The 22,976-nt window shown below is 39.9% G+C and overlaps 1 pseudogene; it reads left to right on the forward strand.

The window, feature by feature from the left end:
* Nucleotides 1–592: 592 nt before the first annotated feature.
* On the forward strand, nucleotides 593–21,254 carry LOC112251621 (annotated as a pseudogene).
* The last annotated feature ends 1,722 nt before the right edge of the window (nucleotides 21,255–22,976 follow it).

The raw sequence follows: 22,976 nt of genomic DNA on the forward strand, positions 1-22,976 counted from the left end.
TTTCTGTGTAATGTTTTATTTTTAAAGTTTAATCTTTCACTTTAGGATTGAGACAGATGTATGCAGTCCTGGAAATAATACATTAACCAAGTTCCTTCAGTTAGTTTCAGCTGCAACATAACCGTTTCATTACACCTTGTTTGGAATGATTAATAATGTTCTGGGTATTTGTTTTTCTCAGCTACATTTTTACACACCTCAGACACAGCACAGGGGATAGGTTAGAGCTATCCCAATTCTGGACTTTGGTTGTGCGTCTCGGGTCTGTGAGCTTGGACAGGGTCGTATGACAGACTGAGGCTAACCTACCAGCCAGACAAACGTTGAATTTTCTGAAAATAATTACCAAGAAGTACAAAAACATCTTCAGCAAGAAATAAATTGAATGTGGTTTTGGAGGAAGTTCATATAAAACAGAACCTATGTAAAATAATAATTTTCCCCAAATGAATAGTGAATTCGCCCGTATGCTCTCATATACACAGCTACATATGCACCATATTGCCCCCCAGCGTATAGTGTTGTGGGCACACAGAAGGATGACATAGACAAATAGACAATAATTATCTGACAACATTTTCCAAGAAGACCAATGCCCCCTACTAACCACGGGTAAAATCCCCTCACAATGATCTCAATTGTGTTTTTAATACACAATGAAATTAAACAGACTACCACTTGGTAATCAGTAAACTCGCAGGTAGGTTTTGGTGGACTGCCATTACAATAATTTCACGGGAACCTGGAAAATGATGTATGTAGTGTGGATAGCCACTGAATGACAGCCTGGTTACCTGTTCAGGAGTCTTATGGCTTGGGGGTAAAAACTGTTGAGAAGCCTTTTTGTCCTAGACTTGGAACTCTGGTACCACTTGCCATGCAGTAGTAGAAAGAACAGTCCATGACTGGGGTGGCTGGGGACTTTGATAATTTCTAGGGCCTTCCTCTGACACCGCCTGGTGTCAGTCCCATAACAAATGCTTTTCCAACGGTCTTGAAGGAGTTCCCACAAACGCTTGGCACTTGTTGGCTGCTTTTCCTTCACTCTGTGGTCCGACTCATCCCAAACCATCTCAATTTGGTTGAGGTCAGGGGATTTTGGAGGCCAGGTCATCTGATGCAGCACTCCATCACTCTCCTTCTTGGTAAAATAGCCCTTACACAGCCTGGAGGTGTGTTGGGTCATTGTCCTGTTGAAAAACAAATCATAGTCCCACTAAGCCCAACCAGATGGGATGGCGTATCGCTGAAGAATGCTGTGGTAGCCATGCTGGTTAAGTAAATAAATCACAGACAGTGTCACCAGAAAAGCATCCACACACCATAACACCTCCTGCTCCATGCTTTACAGTGGGAAATACACATGCAGAGATCATCCATTCACCCTCACTGCGTCTCACAAAGACACAGCGGTTGGAACCAAAAATCTCCAATTTGGACTCCAGACCAAAGGACAAATTTCCAACAGTATAATGTCAATTGCTCGTGTTTCTTGGCCCAAGCAAGTCTCTTCTGCTTATTTGTGTCCTTTAGTAGGGATTTCTTGCAGCAATTCGACCATGAGAGCCTGATTTACAGTGTCCTCTGAAGATTTAATGTTGAGATGTGTCTGTTACTTGAACTCTGTGAAGCATTTATTTGGGATGCAATTTCTGAGGCTGGTAATTCTAATGAACTTAACCTCTGCAGCAGAAGTAACTCTGGGTCTTCCTTTCCTGTGGCGGTCCTCATGAGAGCCAGTTTCATCATAGCGCTTGATGGTTTTTGTGACTGCAGAGTTCTTGAAATGTTACGTATTGACTGATCTTCATGTCTTAAAGTAATGATGGACTGTTATTTCTCTTTGCTTATTTGAGCTGTTCTTGCCATAATATGGACTTGATCTTTTACCGAATATGGCTATTTTCTGTGCACCCCCCTACGTTGCCACAACATAAATGATTGGCTCAAACGCATTAAGAAGGAAAGAAATTCCACAGATTGTCTTTTAAGAAGGCACATCTGCACATCTTGAAATGCATTCCAGGTGACTACCTAATGGAGCTCTTTGAGAGAATGCCAAGAGTGTGCAAAGCTGTCATCAAGGCAAAAGGTGGCTATGAAGAATCTCAAATATACTGTATTTAGATTTGTTTAAAAACCTCTTAAGGCTACATTTTTTTTTTTACATTTTCGCCTAACATGACATATCCAAATCTAACTTGCCTGTAGCTCAGGCCCTGAAGCAAGGATATGCTTTGTCATTATGTGTTATTGTGTGTAGATTGCTGAGATTTTTATTTATTTAATCAATTTCAGAAGAAGGCTGTAACGTAACAAAATGTGTGAGAAAGTCAAGGGGTCTAAAACCTTTCCGAAGGCACTGTATATATACTGTACAAAAATATAAACGCAACATGTAAAGTGCTGGTCCCATGCTTCATGAGCTGAAATAAAAGATCCCAGAAATGTTCCATATGCTCAGAAAGCTTATTTCTCCCCCAAAAAATGACATCCCTGTTATTGAGCATTTCTCCTTTGCCAAGATAATCCATCCACCTGGCAGGTGTAGTATATCAAGAAGCTGATTAAACAGCATGATCATTACACAGCTGCTCCTTGTGCTGGGGACAATAAAAGTCCACTCTAAAACATGTCGTTTTTTCACACAACACAATGCCACATACAGTGGGGAGAACAAGTATTTGATACACTGCCAATTTTGCAGGTTTTCCTACCTACAAAGTGTGTAGAGGTCTGTAATTTTTTAATATAGGTACACTTCAACTGTGAGAGACGGAATCTAAAACAAAAATCCAGAAAATCACATTGTATGATTTTTAGTAATTAATTTGCATTTTATTGCATGACATAAGTATTTGATCACCTACCAACCAGTAATAATTCTGGCTCTCACAGACCTGTTAGTTTTTCTTTAAGAAGCCCTCCTCTTCTCCACTCATTATCTGTATTAACTGCACCTGTTTGAACTCGTTACCTGTATAAAAGACACCTGTCCACACACTCAATCAAACAGACTCCAACCTCTCCACAATGGCCAAGACCAGAGAGCTGTGTAAGGACATCAGGGATAAAATTGTAGACCTGCACAAGGCTGGGATGGGCTACAGGACAATAGGCAAGCAGCTTGGTGAGAAGGAAACAACTGTTGGCGCAATTATTAGAAAATGGAAGAAGTTCAAGATAACGGTCAATCACCCTCGGTCTGGGGCTCCATGCAAGATCTCACCTCGTGGGGCATCAATGATCACGAGGAGGGTGAGGGATCAGCCCAGAACTACACGGCAGGACCTGGTCAATGACCAGAAGAGAGCTGGGACCACAGTCTCAAAGAAAACCATTAGTAACACACTTTGCCGTCATGGATTAAAATCCTGCAGCGCACGCAAGGTCCCCCTGCTCAAGCCAGCGCATGTCCAGGCCCATCTGAAGTTTGCCAATGACCATCTGGATGATCCAGAGGAGGAATGGGAGACGGTCATGTGGTCTGATGAGACAAAAATAGAGCTTTTTGGTCTAAACTCCACTCGCCATGTTTGGAGGAAGAAGAAGAATGAGTACAACCCCTAGAACTCCATCCCAACCGTGTAGCATGGAGGTGGAAACATCATTCTTTGGGGATGCTTTTCTGCAATGGGGACAGGATGACTGCACCGTATTGAGGGGAGGATGGATGGGGCCATGTATTGCGAGATCTTGGCCAACAACCTCCTTCCCTTCGTAAGAGCATTGAAGATGGGTCGTGGCTGGGTCTTCCAGCATGACAACGACCCGAAACACACAGCCAGGGCAACTAAGGAGTGGCTCCGTAAGAAGCATCTCAAGGTCCTGGAGTGTCCTAGCCAGTCTCCAGACCTGAACCCAATAGAAAATCTTTGGAGGGGGCTGAAAGTCCGTATTGCCCAGTGACAGCCCCGAAACCTGAAGGATCTGGAGAAGGTCTGTATGGAGGAGTGGGCCAAAAGAACTACAGGAAACGTATGATCTCTGTAACAAAGGTTTCTGTACCAAATATTAAGTTCTGCTTTTCTGATTTATCAAATACTTATGTCATGCAATAAAATGCAAATTAATTACTTAAAAATCATACAATGTGATTTTCTGGATTTTTGTTTTAGATTCCATCTCTCACAGTTGAAGTGTACCTATGATAACAATTATAGACCTCTACATGCTTTGTAAGTAGGAAAACCTGCAAAATCGGCAGTGTATCAAATACTTGTTCTCCCCACTGTATGTCTCAAGTTCTGAGGGAGCGTGCAACTGGCATGCTGACTGCAGGAATGTCCACCAGACTGTTGCCAGTTCATTTAATTCTAATTCCTCTACCATAAGCCGTCTCCAACTTCATTTTAGAGAATTTGGCAGTACGTCCAACCAGCCTCTCAACCGCAGACCACGTGTAACCACGCCAGCCCAGGACCTCCATATCCATCTTCTTCATCTGAGACCAGCCACCTGGACAGCTGATAAAACCTAGGAGTATTTATGTCTGTAATGAAGCCTTTTTGTTTGGGGAAAATTCCTTCTGATTGTCTGGGCCTGGCTTCCCAGTGGGTGGGCCTATGCCCTCCCAGGCCCACCCATGGCTGCTCCCCTGCCCAGTCATGTGAAATCAATAGATTCGGGCTTAGTGAATTTATTCCAATTAACTGATTTCCTTAAATGAACTGTAACTCAGTAAAATATTTGAAATTGTTACATGTTGCATTTATATTTTTGTTCATTATAGTTTATACTGTCCACTGTCAAACCAAATGTACAGTTGGCTTGGCAAACTATATCTGCTGGTGCCATTTACAGGCATCATTTTAATGTACAGTATATTTTATTTACGCCAAAAGCATGTGTATGTGTTATTTACACAAAGCTTGCTTTCATATATTTTTTTAAAAGCCTTTAAAGGTAGTGGCATGGGATTAGTGTGGTGTGTGAAGAATGCAATACTTTAACTTGTATGCAATACAAATCACATTGTTGTGGGAGCATGTTACGGATACAAGTATCCTGTGTGTGTATCCTGTGTGTGTTTCTTTTCTCTCCTTCTCCCCTCACAGGTGAAAATCATCACTCCCCAATCAGTCAACAATCAATCATCAATCAGAAGACACACCTCCTCCTGTTTCCTACCCTATCACAGTTCCTTTCCCTTGGTTTAAAAACCCCATCATTTGTTTGCTCTAGAGCTCAATCTCTCTGTAAATGCCATGTATGTAGATCTCTGTGTTTCACTCTCGCTTTGTGTCTTAACCTCTCTTTTGTTTGAGCACCTCCAAATCACTTTGTCATCTCCTGTGAGTATTGTTTTTGGTTATGGTGTTTGTGTTTGATTGCTGGTGGGAAAAGGGGAAACCAAGACAAGTCGCCCATGGGCATACACTACCCGTAGGTAGACTTTGTTAAAAACACTAGTTAGAACTGGGTGGACCACCCACTATTTTTGGTTAGTTAGTTAGCTGTTGTTAAAATAGGCTAGTCTAGCTTAGGGGTGTTTTGGATGCTTATTGTTTCTTTCCTTGGGTCCAGCTCAGCTTTCCTGCTCCCCCCCCATTACCGTGTGTTTTACAATAAACCTTGAGTTTGATGGTATAATTTCAGTTATCGTGGTTATTTCGTTCACACTTTTACTTTGTCACAATTATAATTTGCATGAGTTATGTTACGGGTCTCATTAACATCCCGCCCTAGACTGTCGTGCCAAAAGGGATTCGTAACAGAGTACCTCCTAAGAGTATGAATTAGGCTGTTTGAGAAGGTTAGAATACCAAGCAACCTGCATACACATTGTTTAAAGTACAATATACCAACATTACTGCTGTAGTAGGTCAAAGCTGTTTGCTGGAAAACCTTGGTAGAGTGGGCATTGTGGTGCATGTGACTTGCCTCTACTTTTCAGCTTCAGACCAATGCCTACTTCTCACTTATTTTTTTGTTCTTAGTAGAATTGATTGTTTCCTGATTTCCGTTAGGTTGCATATCCTGCATTATTTTATAAGATTCATAATAGAATGAGTCTCTGGTGACCTCTAACGGTGAGTGCACACAGTTCAATATCCAAATCAGTTCACAGCACCATATTTGCATGAAACTACTGAGACCATGGTCCTCATTAATTACATTAAATCTTTAAAACATAGTGTAAGGAGCAGCAAGACATGTTTGTCTGATGTTGTGTACAGACTGTGTAGAAGAGACGCCTAACAAGCATGATACTTCAACACCACTAGAGAGCAGTGTGTTATTACAGTAATATCCTGGAGTTCAATCAACCATCTCCATCTCTCAGGCCTAAAGACCCACCTCTTCACCACGGCCTAACACCCACCTCACTCACACGCACTCGCACTCGCGCACACACACACCACCTAGGAAAAGTTAAGAAAATATGGTGAAAGTTTATATAAGGGTCATGGTTAGGTTAAAGTAAAGGTAAAGTAAGATTGCTGAAGATTTAAGGAATTAAAGCGAAAACAGATTTAATCTACATCAATTTTGAGATGTTGCCACAGATGCTATGGAAGAAATGCTGTATAGTCATTATGTAACCCCTTTTCCTGGGGAAAAAAACTGTGCACAAAGGGGAAGGGTATGAACTCTGGGTTATGTTAGTAGGTCACACCTAGTTACATGGGCAAGCATGAACACACAACTCTGGTTACCATGACATTACCTTGGAAGCAGAGAGATAGGGAGCAGGTTACAGAGAAACCACGAGCAAACTCATTCCTATGTTAAATTTCTGTGTGCTTTTTTGAGTCAGTGTCATTTGCAGTAAGATGAGCAAATTACTGCACTCTATCTTGGAATGGCTGGACATTAAGACTATTTAGATTTTCCTCTGTTTTTTTGGTACTTGTCGACCTCCTGAAAAACAAAACGCCAAAGAATTTTCCTCCTGGACCTTGGTCATAGTCTTCGTTGGCAACATGTTTCAGTTTGATCCTGATAAGATACACCTTCAGTTGGAAGAGGTGGGTTTACTAAATGCTAGCTCGAGTGCCAGTCTGTTAGTACGATCATCCAAACTCCTTGTCACACATTGTCATGCCAAAAAATAGTTTGGCTTGACAATGAAAAATGGCATTGGTAAGAGCCTAATCAGATCTGGGACAAGGCTAACTAAATGCTCTTTTTGAGGAAACAATGTGACAAACTGTTTTACTTATCATTATTCTTGTAGTGTGCAAAAAAAATACGGAAAGATTTTCAGCCTTCGAATTCCTTCGGCAAACCAAGGGCCAAAGTGGGCTGTCCTGAGTGAATAAGAGATGGTGAAAGAGGCCTTGGTCAACAATGGTGACAGTTTCGAGGATCAGCCCTCACTTCCCTTATTTGAAGTATACGTGTATATTGGAAGTCAAGCATTGGGAAGTTAAGGTAATTAAGTGAAGGCGTTTTAGACTGCCAATACTGCATACTATGATGATTCAATTGAGGTGTTAACAAAATGGCTGTTCTGTTATCCCCGGTCTACTCATACCAAAGGCAAAACACTTGACCTGGTGCCTATTTTCTTGGATTGGGGTGGTAAGGAGCCTGCGACAAATAGCATCCTATCCAGAGGGTTACCTACTTGAACATTAAGCTGCCTCACACTACAGAAACAGGGAATGGGCCGTTCTAACTCAGACAAGGATATTTGTCCAAGGCTTTCTTAGTTACATTTGAGTGTATGGTACAACTTTTTGCTGCTTCACTGATCACTGAACTTTTTGTACACTTAAGTGTGATTATGTCAAATGGGTATCCACTGAAGAACTTTGGACAGGGCAAGAAGAGTCCAGATCGAAGCACAGTGTTTGAATGAAGCCTTTCAGAGTGAACAAGGTACTTGATATGCTTACAGTTCAAATGTTATTGTCCCCACAAGGAAATGCAAATACTTTTCAAAACAGATTTGAGTGTACACTACACAGACATTGTTATTGTGATGTTGACACTCGAGAGGCCTCTATTTTGGATGTAAAAGACACTACAGCGATAAATAATGTATTGATTTATATGGTGACAGATTCGGTTGAGATCAGGAGTCCTCGCACCAATAAATATTTTTGTATAAGCTATGGTGCTTACCCAGAGAAATTATTTCAGACTGAAGTTCAGTGTAAGGATATGGCTCACACGCAAAAAAAATGTTTGTGGTGAGCCATGTTGCTTTTGTCCCATGCAGAACAACCCTTCAACCCCCAGATGCTGATTAACAACAATGTCTCCAATGTTATCTGCTGTTTTGTGTTTGGTGAATGCTTTGAATACAGCAACGTCCCCAAGAGACTTCATTGACTGCTTCCTCAACGAGAAAGAGAAGACGATGGGGATGATGATGATGATCGTGATGATGATGATGAGGATGATGACTATCACTAATGTAGTGGTAAAAAAAAGTAGTCGGGTAAACACGGATGCCGTTCGCAGTGAATATAGTAATTCTCCCGATTTATTATTTATTTTTTATAATTGTATTTTAGAGTTTAGAAAATATACATATACAAAGATAATAGACATAGATCCAGTAAACTAAACATGATGTTGGCAGGGACTTAATGCCCAACCTTCAAAATAGACAAAAAAGACGAATAAAGACAAACGCCACACACACAATCAACTAGCATGATGACTTTCTTTGCATTGTCTTTTTATATTTTATCCCTGATGTAGCCAAGGTGCAGGTAGAGATGGATGCAGTTGTTGGGTCGTCACGGCAGCCCTCCATGGAAGACAGGGACAGCACGTCCTACACAGATGTAGTCATCCATGAGACACAGAAGATGGGGAATATCATACCGCTCAATGTATACAGCAAGGCCACTAAAGACACTGAGGTTGGAGGGTATTGGTTGTCATATTGGCAGGTTTGCTATCAACAAACTATTTAGCTAGCTTCTAGCCTAGTGTTTGATATGCAATCCTATCTCCTCGTAATTAACAGTCAGTGTTGAAAAGTGTCCTGACGAGAAGGCACACTTTTCTAGCTACAGTGCCTTGCAAAAGTCTTCATCCCCCTTAGCGTTTTTTCCTACTTTGTGTTGTTACAACCTGTAATTTAAAAAATGGATTAAAAAAATTACTTATTTTAAAAAAATAATAATAATACTTATTTTTAAAATTAAAAACGGAAAAGTGGTCCGTGCATATGTATTCACCCCCATTCATATGAAGCCCCTAAATAAGATCTGGTTCAACCAATTACATTCAGAAGCCACATAAGTTAGATTGCACACAGGTGGACTTTATTTAAGTGTCACATGATCTGTCACATGATCTGTCATATGATCTCAGTATATATACACCTGTTCTGAAAGGCCCCAGAGTCTGAAACACCACCAAGCAAGTTGCACCATGAAGACCAAGGAGATCTCCAAACAGGTCAGGGACAAAGTTGTGTAGAAGTACAGATCAGGGTTGGGTTATAAAAAAATATCAGAAACTTTGAACATACCACGGAGCATCATTAAATCCATTATTCAAACATTTAAAGAATATAGCACCACAACAAACCTGCCAAGAGAGGGCCGCCCACCAAAACACACAGACCAGGCCAGGAGGGCATTAATCAGAGAGGGAACAAAGAGACCAAAGATAACCCTGAAGGAGCTGCAAGGACCACAGCGAAGATTGGAGTATCTGTCCATAGGACCACCTTAAGCTGTACTCTCCCCAGAGCTGGGCTTTACGGAAGAGTGGCCAAAAAAAGCCATTGCTTAAAGTAAAAATAAGCAAACATGTTTGGTGTTTGCTAAAAGGCATGTGCGAGACTCCCCAAACATATGGAAGAAGGAACTCTGATCAGATTAGACTAAAATTTAGATTTTTGTCCATCAAGGAAAACGCTATGTCTGGCTGAAACCCAACACCTCTCATCTCCCTGAGAACACCATCTGCAGCATCATGCTGTGGGGAGGTTTCTCATCAGCAGGGTCTGGGAAACTGGTCAGAATTGAATGAATGATGGATGGTGCTAAATACAGAGAAATTCTTGAGGGAAACCTGTTTCAGTCCTCCAGAGATTTGAGACTGGGACGGAGGTTCACCTTCCAGCAGGTCAATGACCCTAAGCAAACTGCTAAAGCAACACTTGAGTGGTTTAAGGGGACATTTTTTTTATGTCTTGGAATGGCCTAGTCAAAGCCCAGACCTCAATCCAATTGAGAATCTGTATGACTTAAAGATTGCTGTACACCAGCAGAACCCATCCAACTTGAAGGAGCAAGAGCAGTTTGTCTTGAAGAACGGGCAAAAATCCCAGTGGCTAGATGTGCCAAGCTTATAGAGACATACCCCAAGAGACTTGCAGCTGTAATTGCTGCAAAAGGTGGCTCTACAAAGTATCGACTTTGGGCGGGGTGTATAGATATGCATGCTCAAGTGTTCTGTTTTTTTGTCTTATTTCTTGTTTGTTTCACAGTAAAAAAGAAATTGCATCTTCAAAGTGGTAGGCATGTTGTGTAAATCAATTGATACAAACCCCCCAGAAACTTATTTTAAATCCAGGTTGTAAGGCAACAAAATTTTAAAAAATGCCAAGGAGGGTGAATACTTTCGCAAGCCACTGTATGCCAGACAAAATCGGCATTATCAGCTCATTGTTATGGATGTATCCAAATTAATGTCAATAGAAAATTTTTATTTTTTATTTTTTATTTTACCTTTATTTAACCAGGTAGGCAAGTTGAGAACAAGTTCTCATTTACAATTGCGACCTGGCCAAGATAAAGCAAAGCAGTTCGACAGATACAACGACACAGAGTTACACATGGAGTAAAACAAACATACAGTCAATAATACAGTATAAACAAGTCTATATACAATGTGAGCAAATGAGGTGAGAAGGGAGGTAAAGGCAAAAAAGGCCATGGTGGCAAAGTAAATACAATATAGCAAGTAAAACACTGGAATGGTAGTTTTGCAATGGAAGAATGTGCAAAGTAGAAATAAAAATAATGGGGTGCAAAGGAGCAAAATAAATAAATTAAAATTAAATACAGTTGGGAAAGAGGTAGTTGTTTGGGCTAAATTATAGGTGGGCTATGTACAGGTGCAGTAATCTGTGAGCTGCTCTGACAAAATGGCTACTGTGCTCTTATTTTGGCTGCAGAGATTGTGACTGTGTTATCTGTAGCTAGCTAGAAAAGAACATTTCCAGTGAGCATGGCAATGGAACATAAAGAACAAACAAACTGGGTCGCGTCCATAAATATAGAACTAATCGAATGAACGACTGGATCGCGGGTCTATGGTAAACCAAAAGTTGAGAGAGTATGAATTTGCTTATATACATGAAACTATCAACGGAAATGTGCTTAGTCTTGTTTTCTTTGGAAACTGTGGTATAAGCAGGATAAACAGCTTAAACAAACGCGATGCAATAAACATTTATTCTGACTGCAGAGGTTGTGTGTCACGTTCTGACCTTAGTTCTTTTGTTATGTTTTTGTTTTAGTATTGTCAGTGCGTGAGTTGGGTGGGTTGTCTGTTCTGTTTTCTATGTTGTGTTTTGCGTTTGGCCTGGTATGGTTCTCAATCAGAGGCAGGTGTCGTTAGTTGTCACTGATTGAGAATCATACTTAGGTAGCCTTTTCCCACTTGTGTTTCGTGGGTGATTATTTTCTGTTATGTGTTTGTCACCTTTCAGAACCGTTTTGTTTCTCCTTTGTTATTTTGTTTATTGTTCTAGGTTTAATAAACATATGATGAACACTTACCACGCTGCGCTTTGGTCCTCCGATCCTTCCTACTCCTCCTCGTCAGAGGAGGAAGAAGACCGTCACATTGTGACTATGTAGCCATAGCTAGTAAGTTAACTAGAAGCAAGCAAGGCATAAGAACGTTGCCACTGAGGATGGCAAAGGAAACATTTATTTGATTTATTAGGATCCCCATTAGCCGACGCCAATGGCAAGAGTTAGTCTTACTGGGGTCCAACACATAACGATAATACGTTACAAACCGAAGACTTTACTATTTACATCCATTTAAAAACATGAACATGTAGTATGTGTGTGTGCGCTTCTATCAGTTACACATAAATGTCAGTGCATGCACACAAGTAGGTCACATGGGGGAGAGGAGTTGTGCAGTGAGGTGTTGCTTTATTTGCTTTTTAAACCAGTTTTGCTGTTCACTTGCGCTACATAAGATGGAAGGGACTTCCATGCAGTCTTGGCTCAACATAATACTGTACTTTTCCTTGAATTTAATCTGGACCTGGGGACTGTGAAATGTCCCATGGGGGCATGTCTGGTGGGATAAGTGTGTGTGTCAGTGCTGTGTGTAAGTTGACTATGCAAACAATTTTGAATTTGAAACACATTAATGTTTCTTATAAAAACAAGAAGTGATGTATTCAGTCTTTCCTCAACTCTTAGCCAAGAGAGACTGGCATGAATAATATTAACATTAGCATTCTCATTACATTGACGAGCAAGACGTGCAGCTTAACTAGATATTTCTTTGCAGCACTTGACCTTATGACTGGACAATAATCAAGATAAGATAAAACTAGAGTCTGCAGGACTTACTTTGTGGAATGTAGTGTCAAAAAAGCAGAGCATCTCTTTATTACGGACAGACTACTCCCCATCTTTACAACCGTTGACTCTATATTTTTCAACATGACAGTTTACAATCTAAGGTAACCCCAAGTAACTTAGTCTCCTCAACTTGTTCAACAGCCACACCACTCATTACCAGATTCAGCTGAGTTCTAGATCTTAAGGGATGATTTGTACCACATACAATCCTCTTAGTTTCAGATATTTTCAGGACCAGTTTATTACTGGCCACCCATTCCAAGACAGACTGCAACTCTTTGTTAAGGATTTCAGTGACTACATTAGCTGCGGTTGCTGATGTGTATATGATTGAATCATCAGCATACATGGACACGCATGCTTTCTTTAAAACCAGTGGCAGGTCATTAGTAAAAATAGAATAGAGTAGAGCGCCTAGAGAACTGCCTTGTGGTGCACCACACTTAACATGATTGACATTAGAGTAGCTTCCATTAAAGAAAACCCTCTGAGTTACACTACCGTTCAAAAGTTTGGGGTAACTTAGAAATGTCCTTGTTTCTGAAAGAAAAGCACATTTTTGCCCATTAAAATAACATCAAATTGATCAGAAATACAGTGTATACATTGTTAATGATTTTTTTATGGAATATCTACATAGGCGTACAGAGGCGCATTATCAGCAACCATCACTCCTATGTTCCAATGGAATGTTGTGTTAACTAATCCAAGGCTCAAAATGGCCAGAAACAAAACTTTCTTCTGAAACTCGTCAGTCTGTTCTTGTTCTGAGAAATGAAGGCAATTCCATGCGAGAAGGGAGTAGTACACAGCGTTGTACGAGATCTTCAGCTTCTTGGCAAATTCACACCTTAATTTCAAACATACATTTCTCAGAACAAGAATAACTGACGAGTTTGAGAAGAAAGTTATTTGTTTCTGCCCATTTTGAGCCTGTAATTGAACCCACAAATGCTGATGCTCCAGATTCTCAACTAGTCTAAAGAAGGCCAATTTATTGCTTTTTTAACATAATTTTTTAACATAACATAACATAATTGCAATAGGGTTTTATAATAGTGTTAGTGTTAGTGTTATTTAATAGTGTTATTTCATAGTTTTGATGTCTTCACTATTATTCTACAATGTAGAAAATAGTAAAAATAAAGAGAACTATTGAATGAGTAGGTGTACTAAAGCTTTTGACCGGTGGCGTACGTCTTCTCAACAACAATAATATCAAAGGCTGCACTGAAATCTATTAGTACAGCTCCCACAATCTTCTTATCAATGTATTTCAACCAATCATCAGTCATTTCTGTCAGTGCCGTACATGTTGAGTACCCTTTTCTATAAGCATGCTGAAAGTCTGTTGTTAATTTGTTTACAGTGAAATATCATTGTACAGTATTTGGTCAAATGCTTTTTTTCCAACAGTTTGCTATGAGCTGGCAGCAATCTGATAGGTCTGCTGTTAGAACCGGTAAAGGCCGCTTTACCACTCTTGGGTAACGGAATGACTTTGGCTTCCCTCCAGGCCGGAGGACAAAGACTTTCCTCTGGGCTCAGATTAAAGATACTGTATGACATATCGGAGTGGCTATAGAGTCAGCTACCATCCTCAGTAGCTCTCCATCTAAGTTGTCAATGCCAGGAGGGTTCTCATTATTGATTAATAATTTCCCCACCTCTCCCACACTAACTTTACAAAATTCAAACTTACAATGATGTTTTTTTTTTTTTTGTTCTGCATGAGTAGGATGGCTCACTGTTTATTGTTGGCATTCCTGCCTAATTTTGCCCACTTTGCCAATGAAGTAATCATAAAAATAACTGGCAGCATCAAATGGTTTTGTGATTACAGTTTTTCTCAGTCGCTTTGGTGCATTTCTTAGATCAAAAGTGCAATTCTTGATACTACTTGTACAAATTCCAAATCATCTAGTCACTTGTGCACATCATTAAAGCCATTTCTTATTCCTTTGAACAAATTGCAATTGATAATGTACAAGTGTCAGCTTTTTTCCACATTATCAATTGCTCATGTCATGTTGATCAAAATATAGTAGATGGTTCTCTGTTGAATAGTCTTACCCCTCAAAACATCTAGGCATTAGTTCCTTGCATAAGCCATTACATGCAAAATTGTTGAACTATTTGTCATAAACTGTCAAGCATAGTTTTACACATTTCTATTAGACCTTTTGTACAAAAACGTGAATTGATGAATCGTGCAGGTGAAATTGACCCTCACTCATGAAGGAATGTAAAAGTGTTAGTTCAACCAACAATCAACCAGTTGTCTAAATTGCTCAAATGTGCATCTCATGAATCAATTGGCAAGCATATATAGACAGACTGCAACACAGAGTTGCAATTTTCCAATAATGGATGGACCAGGAAACGAACAAGGTCAACAGCCAAGAGGAGGAAGAAGAGGAGCAAGGATGCGTGGTGGAAGGCAAAACAGAGGAAGAGAACATAGGCGCATATCTGATGACATAAGGGCCACTATTGTAGACCAGGTTGTCAATCATGGCCTTACAATGGCTGAGGCGGGTCAAAGGGTGCAGCCGAATATTGGGAGATCAACCGTGTTGATCCCTTAACAGGTATGTCCACCAATGTGCACTGTTACTGTATATAAGCAGTATACTGTATACTTCCTACAATGCTTCATATTACAGTAGTCCACTTGCATTTCACAGCATACATAAATATACTCTATACAGATACATACTGCACCTTACATGCACCCACCTGTGTGTTTTACAGTAAAATGTGTGTTCGCATAGACAAAAACTGTGAAAGTGTGCGATGCATCACTGCATTTTTCCCCACATAGGACTGCAAGATTGCCTCAAACCGGTGGCAGAGGACACCTTTTCACACCTCAACAGGAGGAGGCTATTTGCACCATGGTCCGGGTAAACAATGCCATGAGACTCTGGGAAATACAAAGGACCATTATAGAAGACAACGATGTCTTTGAAATCATCCATACGGTTAGCATCTCAACCATCGACAGGGTGCTGCATAGAAACCAGATGAGTATGAAACAGCTGTACCGTGTACCATTCCAAAGGAATGAGGACAGAGTTAAGGAGCTACGGTACCAGTATGTACAGGTAAAACATATATCTATGTAACTACTTTACAGCAACATTTTATAGTGATACATAGAACAGTAAACATAAACTGCACACATTTCCATTGCTGTGGAAGGATCATGTACATTTTATGTCACTCTTCCTTACCAAAACAAATTCAACTGTGTGTTCTGGGATATAGCGTATAATGGAGTTGGAATCAAGTGAATCCTCTCACAACTTTGTGTACGTGGATGAGGCTTCAACCTGACCAAATGCAGAAGGCGGTCAGAATATCATCGGTCACAGAGCTACTGTGGATTTGCCAGGCCAACGGGGAGGAAATATCACCATGTGTGCTGCTATTTCTGAGCATGGTGTCCTAACCCATATCCCCCTTATAGGGCCATACAACACCCAGCATCTACTCAACTTTTTAGAGACTCTCTACAGGGCTCTCATCTCTGATGATGAGAGGGGTCTGTTAAGAGAGGATTTGCCAAAGTATGTGGTCATTTGTGATAATATGAGTTTCCATCGATCAAACATAATAAGGCAATGGTTTGTGACCCACCCGAGGATGCTCATAGAATTCCTCCCACCTTATTCACCATTCCTTAACCCAATTGAGGAGTTATTTTCAGCATGAAGGTGGAAGGTGTACGATCGTCAGCCACACACACAGATGACCCTGCTGGCTGCAATGGATGTAGCATGTGAGGACATCACAGTAGACGCCTGCAGAGGATGGGATAAGGCATTCCAAAAGATTCTTTCCATGTTGCATTGGAAGAGAAAATATCCGGTGTGATGTGGATGAGAATATGTGAGACAGCACAACAGTGCTGTGGGCAAAGTTGTGCCTTAGGGGTGGTTTCCTGTGTTTCTTTCTAAAAAAAAATGTTTTCCTTTGTGCCCCTTGGGTTGTCTAGTCTCTTTCAATCAATAACCCACATACAGTAATATGCAAATAGTACTGTTGAAATGTATATATGCCATAGAAGTGCAGCCTTGTGCATTTTCAATACAGTAACTGTCATCCAAACTGTAGCCTAAGTTTACATCAGGTAATACTGTCAAAGTACACAGTTACATTGACAACATGCCTAAACATTTTGACGACCTTGTTTGTGAACAATGACTCAATGACATCATTCTGATGACACTGACATGATCATTGGCATGAATATTTACTTTTGAGAGATGTACTAAGGATTTTTTGTGACTGAATAGCTTTAGAAACATATCTATTGTCTATTGCAGTTTGTACAAATTGTTCTGAGAAATGCACATATTATTTTGCACATGTTAGGGATGATGTGAAAAATGCACCAAAGCGACTGAGAAACTGTAACAAACCATCTGATTCGATGAAAGATGGAGTTGAATTTGTCTTTCTGCCCATAATTTAATTTAAAGTACTCCATAGTTTTTTAAAAATCTTGGCTTCATAAAACAGATTCTTCTTCTTTTTGTTTGAGTTTAGTCACATCATTTCTCAACTTGCAGTAAGTCAGCCAGCCAGATGTGAAGTCAGACTTATTAGCCACTCATTTTGCCCCATTTCTTTCAACCATGCAGTTTTTCATTTTCTCATCAATCCATGGAGCCTTAACAGTTCTAACAGTCAGTTTCTTAACAGGGACATTTTTATCAATAATTGGAAGAAGCAATTTCATAAATTCATCAAGTGCAGCATCTGGATGCTCCTTATTAATCACAGCAGACCTGAGTTGTATTGCATGCAAAAAAAAAAGTGACAAATGTTATTATTTTATACTAATTACATTTCTAAGAGAAAGAGATTTGGTTTAACAAGTAATATATTTTTTAAGATGGGGGTCAAAATGATTGGATCCCCAGTTTTCAATACTCCAGCACCCTTCCCTTGTGAGGATAACGACATTGCGATGAGGATAACGACATTGAGATACCAAATGTGGTATTACAGGGATAAATACCTCTGTTCTGTGCATTACCTTGGAAAAAGGAACTCATCTGGGTCATCCATGATTTCCAAGGTAATGCACAGAACATCAGCATTAATCCCTTACTTATCCACCTCATTATCAAACGCTTTGAAAGCATGGAAGCCAAACGTGGAAACTATGAATACAATTTACTCCACGCTGGTGCATTGTCATAGAAATCCCCGCATTGGCATGTTTCTGTTAGCTAATACATCATGACAAAATGCACCATATTACTGTCCTGCTAATGTGCCTGGACCTTGTAGGCTAAACTGCTGAGAAAACCCCCATAACTGATCCAAATGGTTGCCCAATTAGGCAACCTAGATGCACTTATTTCGAAATGAATATATGTTCAAAACACCAGGCTTTTGAGCTTCAATTGACATACGCAATTCACTGCAGTTTACTGCCTAGGCTAGACCTTACAAAAAAAAAGATTGCCGTTTTGAAACTGCAGCAACTGCCGTCGACTGTGGTATTATGGACGCAGTAACTGCAGATTAACTGCAGTGTATTGCAGCTGAACTGTTGTTATACTCAGCTGTAACTGCATTACTGCAGTAAAAAAAACGTATTTTGGACGCAGTATTTGCAGCATAGTGCAGTCATACAGCACTCTTCACATTTTTTCTCTAAGGGAGTTTTGCACTCACTTAAAAAAAAACATTCTTAATTGCATTGTGTTGTTGTAGCCTAGGCAGGACTCATTTCTTGTCCCTAAAAAACTGAAACAATATGGATATTTTCGAGTTGCATGCCCAGGGACTGTGAAGGAGCGCACTCGGGGCAGCATCCGCGGCGCACATAGTGTAGGCTACTGTACCTACTGTTTTATCTGATTAACCGTTAACTTTTTTCCCGCTCTGTAAATTGACTGGATATAGTTACTTCAGTATTAAGCCTAGCACTGAGTTTATGAATGATGGGCTAATATGCTTAGCATACGCTTCTAATTTCGGATATAGGCTACATCTCGAGCTTGTCTGTCTTCATTGCTCTGTTGCGCAATTACACATTTTATTTAGCTTGCTAATAGCCTATTGGAAGAGAGGTGCACGCTTGCTCTTGCTTGCTGAATGTGAAATAGTGTAGGAAAGGTGAAAACCCTATTTTTAATAGTAGGCCTACTGTATCTTAATACCAGATTACATTCTGACAAAATAGGCCTACACCATGTGATTGTCCTGCTAATGTAACTTTCTGGACCTTCTAAACGGTCTTGAATAGACCTAAACGGGTCCAAATGGTTGCATAATCAGGCCTAGGCTGTTGGCATGCAGTTATTTCGGCATGAAACAAAACAGGACATGTGAGTGGTTATTCAAATTAGCCTGCATCACTGAAGTGTACAGCCCATGGACAATAATTGCGTGTTCTCTTGACAACAATAACTCACTCCTCATTGCACTATGTTGTTGTAGCCCATTGTAAAATAATTTTCTTGTCTAAAAACGTAGGCCTAATCCATACTGTGGAGCTGTACGTGACTGGGGACCACTGAGCGCAGCCTGGAGAAACGCACCACAGATCTGCCATTTGATAATCTTATTATCTTATTTTTCTTTAACTTTGACAACTAAATATTTAGCTTATAACCCTAATATTTAGCTAACGAATGGCCTAATATCTAGCTAATATTTAGCTTCTTACTTCGGCTACAGATCACTAGCCTCTCTCATCGGTTCCCTTGCGCAACAGGCTATAGGCCAATCCACTTCTCGTGAAATCCCAGGAAAACCTATAGGCTACAATGCTAAAGAACATTTATTTATACTAGGTCTACCAGTCTATCCGGGGAAAGAAGTTTGCTTGCTCTTGCTAATTGCTGAAGGTTAAACAGGCCTACAGTATAGAAAATGCATGTTGCACTGATGCATTGCAAATAGTTGCACAGGACATACAGGGATGATCACAGTGAAATAGAAGACCCAAAAGAACTGACAACCATTAGACCAATGGCAACCATTTGAGCAATGATGTAAAATATGTGCAGGCCAAACAGTGTTTGTTGTTGAATTGCTACATTTAAATACAAGTTACTACATTATTTTTCATTAGACCTACATTTATATTGAAGTATTATTTGCAGTTGTCACTATGACAATGAACACATCCTGAAAGCACTGAATGGTTTGAATCAATATCTGTGTGTTAGAAACCTCATGAATGGTCTTGTGTTACCACATTATTCATAGGCAGAAGTAGGATGCATTAATCAGTTGATTGACAGGTGTAGGAATGTAGAACTGTAAAACAATAAACTATCAACTTTCCTCTAGTGTGGATGCTCAACAAAGTTTTATAGTTATGTAGCCTATATTTTATCATTACATGTATCATTAGGCAATAGTTATTGGCTTGGTGGATGACCTGGGCCTTAATGAACTCTACCACAACACAACTAACATTATTAGCACAACAGAACTAGCCTACTAAGTTAGTAGGTCTAGCTAACGTTAGCGAACATGAATCAAATAAAAAATAAAATTACACATATACACTTACACTTGTTTACATGACTTTATAAATTGACTCTTTCAAATAATTGACTCTGGCAAGTTTGCCACTGGAGTGCTGCAGTTTAGAAAATCCATCCGTCGAATCCATCACTTCCGTTGTTTGACTGTGCCCATCACAACATTCGAAAAAGAGTTAGATACCACAGCGTTGTTGAATACTCGTTTCTGATTGGCTAAAAGGGCATTCTAGAATGGCCATTAAAACCAGATAACAAGACAGTTGGACAGTTGGGAAAGATATCAGGACAGTTGGAAAAGATATCAGGACACTTTGAAATCATGACACAACATGCACCTAAACATACCAGTAAATTTGTGCTTGAGTATTGTTTTCTTTGACAACTGTGGTATAAGTTGGATAAACACATCCGTAATTTACATTACCTTGGAAAAATGAACATCGCAAATGGACTCGGGAGCATTGCCCATCATTTCCTAGGTACTGTACAGAATGTCTGCGTTTATCCCTTTCAATTTCAACTATACATAAAGCTTTGTTGCCATAACACTGTGTACACTGTGTACTAGTTGTATCTAATAAATAATACAGTGAGTTGATGAGATCATGTCTGTTTTGTTGTCCCCTCAGAACAGTCTGTCCTGTTTGAGTCAGAGTAGAAGACCCCTCACACCTTCAACCCTGCACACCTCCTGGATCAGGAGGGTAAGTTCAGGAAGAGAGACACATTCCTTCCATTCTCTTTAGGTAATACTGTGCTACATTTATCCTACCGTTCTCTTTATGTAATATGGTACTACATCTCTTCCATGTCATTTGACCCCAGATTGGTGCCAAATGATGCTGCCCTACAGGAAATAGCACATGTACAACTCATCCTCCTTACATAGTAATACTTGACTCGGTTTAACTGAAGTTGAATCATTGACTTGTCTCTATAGCTAGAGTATGTTAGTGCTAGCATAGTTACTGTTCTATACTTTACACTGAGAGTTAGAGAAGGTGTTCTGTGATTGATTCTCCCCTCAGCTAAGAGTGTGTGTCCTGGGGAGCAGCTGGCTAAGATGGAACTTTTCCTGTTCTTCACCTCCCTGCTGCAGAGTTTCACCTTCTCCTCTCCCCCAGGGGTGGAACCCAGCCTGGACTTTAAGATGGGGTCTACACACAGTCCCAAGCCCTACCAGCTGTGTGCAACACTTCGATGAGGCACAGCATTTTGCAGGGGTGTCAAACTCAATTCCTGGAGGGCCAAGTGTCTGCAGGTTTTCTCTCCTCCCTAAAGTCATTGATTATTAATTGATTATTAGAAACTCCCTTCACCTGGTTGTCTGACACAAATTGAAAGGAAATAGCGAAAACCAAAGTGTAATTCTTTCATCACACCAAAAAATTGAAAGGGCTACAGATGGAGAAAACACACTTAATGAAATGATAGTAGTACTAATACAATTATGTAATGACACTGCATATACCACTAATAGCCTACATATCAAGGTCTCAAACCATGTTTTGTAGTCCTAGCTTGAACTTGATGAAGAAGGGAAGATTAGATTGATAATGCAGTAGTGTGTTTTAGACTTTCAATGTAAACCATGTACAGGTCAGCGGACAAATAAAAAAATATATACATGTATATACAGTATATTAATACATTTTTTTGTGGAACTCAGTCGGTGTATCAACTTACAGTTGAGAGTAAGAATAATAGAATACACAAGGGGTGAAATTTGGTTGTGAATCAGCACTCACAATTTGCCAATGTCAGCTAAAGATTTTTAGATTGGTAAGTTAGTGTAGGGGACAGCTATCTTAACTTGTAGTAAGCATGGTCAAATTACTGACCGGGGTGGGGCCCATTGATCATCAGTTACCATATTAAAAGCTGCAAACATTTGCCTCCGCCCTATGGCAAAATGTGTATAATTGCATGAAATTAGCTAAAAAATTGCTAAATATTCTCTCAGCAAACTTGCTTTAAAATGACAAAATGTTCTCTACGCCCTATGGCAAAATGTGCAGAATTGCAGGAAAATATCTCTTGTTTTCCGAGAAAGATGTGTGTGGGAGGGGTGTTATGAGTTTTAAATACACTAATCAGAATCCGAGGCAGGTTGGATAAAAGTCTGCAATGTTAATGTGGGCTAATTGTGGTCTCCTCCCTGCTGCCTTCAAGCTTGATTGAATTTAAGGCTTACAAGGTACTATTAATTGGATATCCCTAATTAGTGTTAGACCACACTTCATATATTTTCATGAGTTTGGATAAATAATTGTCTGTTCTCAATGTCAAAGGGCAAAACAGTAAAGATGCTGTGAGTGAATATTATCACTTTTAAAACATTGACATTACCAATTCCCAAACCATTTCAAATAAAAGCCTAAAACCTAAAGCTGATTAAGAAATAAAAAACTATTCTGTTTTGAACAGTTTTTGTGCAACTGATGGGGATGGGAACAAAATATCAGAACTCACTGCAGAGAGCAATTTTAAGTTAATTCTACACATTTTGCAATGGGATGTAAAGAATATGTTATAGTTTTAAAGCTTGCTTGCTGCAATTCTACACATTTTGCCATGGGGCGGAGAGGAAAATTAGCAGTTTTACAGCAAATATCCTGCAATGAGAAATGTTTGCAGTTGTTAATAGGATATTTATGTAGGGGGTGCGTACTGGCGGCAGAGAAGTCAGGCGCAGACAGCAAAAACTGATTTACAACGGCGCAGTTTACTAAACAAAACCACCGTAAACAGAACAATAAATCAATGGGTAATCAAAACCTGGTACACACCAGCATAACGTGCGCAAGCACTACAATAAACAATTCCGGACAAGAACATGGGGGGAAACAGAGGGTTAAATACACAACATTTAATGATGGAATTGAAACCAGGTGTGTGGGAAAACAAGACAAAACAAATGGAAAAT

Source organism: Oncorhynchus tshawytscha, linkage group LG05 (assembly GCF_018296145.1).
Source record: "Oncorhynchus tshawytscha isolate Ot180627B linkage group LG05, Otsh_v2.0, whole genome shotgun sequence".
Taxonomy (NCBI): Eukaryota; Metazoa; Chordata; class Actinopteri; order Salmoniformes; family Salmonidae; genus Oncorhynchus; species Oncorhynchus tshawytscha.